This window comes from Hyla sarda, chromosome 6, assembly GCF_029499605.1.
Source record: "Hyla sarda isolate aHylSar1 chromosome 6, aHylSar1.hap1, whole genome shotgun sequence".
Lineage (NCBI taxonomy): Eukaryota > Metazoa > Chordata > Amphibia > Anura > Hylidae > Hyla > Hyla sarda.
This window is the reverse complement of record NC_079194.1, coordinates 61050426-61054240: the sequence shown is the minus strand read 5'-3', so window position 1 is coordinate 61054240 and position 3815 is coordinate 61050426. Positions and strand designations below refer to the sequence as shown.

Sequence of the window (3815 nt, the reverse complement as noted above, 5' to 3'; positions counted from 1 at the left end):
TTCCTGAAGTTGAAATACATTATTCTGAAGGGGGAATATTAGGAAATATTAGTAAATCCCCCCCCCCCCCCCCACACACACACACTGTGTGAACACAGCCTAAGAACAAACGCACTTGGGAACATTCCAGTAGTCGCGATTTCATTGCCGAAGCATAATATCACCTGTTATTCACCACCGTAACCAGGATTTTCTACCACTTCAATCCCCTTTCATTCTCTTATTATCTTCTGTTTTCGTTCTAGCCCACAAGACACATACTGAGGTTTTTAAGACAACATGTGAGCCGTCCTTTTACTCTTTGATGTGCATGTGTAATGCCTCACCTCTGATGAAAGGTAGGAGTGAGAAATCCTTTAGAAGTGAGATTTACACAAGATCAAACTCTTCGCGTGTTTGATCCCGATTGTACAGCTCACTCCACAGTCTACAGGGGCAGCAAATCCCTTCTTAGCAAGATGCGGCCCCATAAGAAAGCCTGTAATTAGGGAGGAAATGTCCTCCTCTATTTGGATAATGTATTTCATCTCTATACGGAGGAATTGTTTCCTTAAGGGGTTTCTAGTTTATTCTGATACATGGGATTGTTTTCATAGCCACTACCTGTACTGTACCCATATTGTGAAAAGAAGAAAGGTTTATTTTACATCCGGATCTTTGTAATGTTATATGGTTTTAGTTGCTCTAAAAAATAAAAAATTGTGAATCACAGGGAAAGCCCCGATGCTGACGTCAAATCAATGATGCAATTATTATCACTGAGTGGATCAAGGAAATTGTTAGAAATACAGATGAACCCAGCGTCATCTTCATCTTTGGTCCATTAAAGGAGTACTCTGCCCCTAGACTTCTTATCCCCTATGCAAAGAATAGGGGCTAAGATGTCTGATCGCGGTGGTCCCGCCACTGGAGACCCCTGCGATCTCGGCTGCAGCACCCAGACATCCGGTGCACGGAACAAACTTTGCTCTGTGCCAGATGACTGGCGATGCGGGGCAAAGGCTTGTGACGTCACGGCCACGCCCCCTCAATGCAAGTCTATGGGAGGGGGCGTGACAGCCATCATGCCCCTCCCATAGACTTGCATTGAGGGGGCGTGGCCGTGATGTCACGAGCGTGGCGGGGCCGTGATGTCACAAGCCTTTGGTGCTGCACCCGACACTCTAAACGAATGCCGTGTGCTGCAGGGAGATCACAGGGGTCCCCAGCGGCGGGACCACCGCGATCAGACATCTTATCCCCAATCCTTTGGACAGGGGATAAGATGTTTAGGGGTGGAGTACCCCTTTAAAGGAGTTATCCTTAGGATACGGGATAAGTGTTAGATCTTAAACCACGGGAACTGGGAAGCCTGCGATCTCCCATATGACTCTCCTCATAAATGGAGGCGTGTTGACCACCATGCGAAGCGATGGCCAACTTGCCTCCTCCATTCAACTCAATGGGACAGCAGGAGATACAGCATTCTGGCATCCCCAACTCTCCCATAGAAATGCATGGAAGGGGCGTGTTGGTCTCCGCTTGGTGCTGTGGTCGACACAGCATCATTTATGGAGCAATATTTTTAAGATATTGTATGGCACTCCTGAAGTCGAGATAAATTATCCTAAAGTGTTCTGTATGTACATCTGTATGTACCACCTCGTAGTGCCTTTATTAGGCAACCATAACATACTAAGGTATGGATATAAATACATTCCGGGAGCTTTAGCAAAACCTATGCAGAGGAAAAGTTGACCAGTTGACCATAGAAACCAATCAGATTGTTTGAAAGAAGCAACTGGTCAACTTTTCCTCTGCACAGGTTTTGATAAATCTCTCCCATATACTGTAGTACAGAAGTAAAAGTCCCAAATGGAATTTATAAAGATAGCTTGACTTATGAAAATAGCCTCTATTAATATGAGAGAGTTTGCACAAAAATATACATCAGCATACTTTTCTGCTGGCATCCCAATATTTCAGTTTCATTCCTTTTCTAACGGGAACATAGCCTTATAAATAAAATCCACAAAACAACAAAATATATTCTTATTTGATATAAAAATACATTAAATGAAGATAACACGTTATTTAAATGGTTGTAAGAAAATAACATAAATAAATTCTCTTGTAAATTGTGTCCATGATAAAAAAAAAATTATATGTAATAAACTTTTATTCATAGCTGAAATTGGTGCCTGAGATACCCTTAATTTGTAATTATATGAGTGTATAAGTTCTTATTCCTTTTTTTGCACACAATTATCGGAGCAGACAGCTTGCCTAGGCTTGTGGAACAGCAGCTGAAGGGATTTGCTTTATAGCAGGCACCTGGACATACGAAATTACGTCAGAAAATTACTCAAAGACTTCTTCGGGAGTGTCATGTGGGCATGCTCTGTGACATAAACAAAGGTCCCTGTGCAGGAGAGGGAGGTGTAAGCTCTTTCTATGAGTGGGTATTTCCATTATAAAAGGGGGCAACTCCTTAGGGTTCACTAATCTGAACTTTACTGTTCCAGCACCTAACCAGCTTTTGCACCCTCAAAGCATAGGCAACCTGAGACTGAGGTGGTGGAACATTGACCAGAGTCCCCACATGAGAGAGGTTGTGCCTGTGTCCATGCTACCATGGCTGGTAGATGAACATTGCATCTTCAAGTGCAAGAAAAAGTGCAAACGTGTTACACGAAAAAAAAATGCACAATGGATGCGGTCTATCGCAAGCCCTTCACCGACAGGAGAGAGGCCCCCCAACAAACCTTACCCTTCGCCTCCGGACCAAAAGGTACCTGAGAGGTTCCAGGTTCGATTTCCCTTTTCGCCAAGGCTACTAAGGGAACACAATTGCTCCTGGCATCCCCCTTTGGTGTTAGCCAAGGTATCTGCCAGCAGAGCCGTTAACGGTCTGTTCCCTGCCCATGCAGGAATACCCAGAGTTTTTGCAGGGAGGTGAGGAACCTAATGGCCACACACACCTCCCCTAGACCGCTAGGAGGGACACCGAGAAGGGCTACCGCATCCTAACAATCCTGTGGACACACAATGCGCAAAAAGTGACACAGTGACAAAAAGGAAATAAATAACGGAATGTGCACAGATGTCCGGACATCCGTCCAGATCTATAAAAATTTCTCTGATCCTAGCTAGAAGGCCGGGAATCAAGAGGTGAGTGCCACAAGGTGAAGAGTTCATGGTGCCCGTGCTTCCACTCAGTGAGCCAATACTCCCAGTGAGTTTCGGCACTAAAGTACCTCGGCTCTCGACCCTCCCAGCCTCATGGCGAGACCCGGGGGGAACAGGTCACATCGGGGCAGCCGTTAAGCTGATTCCTCTAAACCAGCCCCAGAACGCCCCAGTACACCTGTCCCCTCCATGCAGCACCCCTCCTCACCAGTCCCACATCAGTGATGCCCAATCCAACACTGAAATGAACACTGATAAGAACAGATACTACACTTGATCTTATCCAAAAGGCCGAGAAGTGCTACTGAGCGGAATACACAGTTGAAGGCCCCGGACCCTAGCTGTGCCATGGAATACTGTTATACTGGCACCTTGCATGCTGCCACAGGGCCTTGCAATTATTAATATTTATTTATATAGTGTCTTTGGTTCCAGGGCACTTTACATATGATAATGGTCACAGTACATAACACTAACATAGGTACATTGAGTGTTATACAGATTGGGGTTGCCACCTTTCTTGCAAAAAAAATACTGGTCATGATAATTTGCATAATTAATTATATATGCGTGACATCACAGGATACCCATTTGCGGGGGAAATTTGCCCTATTCTTACCCCTATAATGTTTTTATTTCTCCTTTAT

The 3815-nt window shown here is 44.7% G+C and overlaps 1 non-coding gene across 1 annotated transcript; it reads right to left on the bottom strand.

Annotated features, from left to right (window-relative positions):
- Positions 1-3279: 3279 nt before the first annotated feature.
- LOC130277966 (U2 spliceosomal RNA) lies at positions 3280-3471 on the bottom strand. The gene has a single exon (XR_008845652.1). It is a non-coding gene; the product is annotated as a U2 spliceosomal RNA (small nuclear RNA).
- Between the last annotated feature and the right edge of the window lie 344 nt (positions 3472-3815).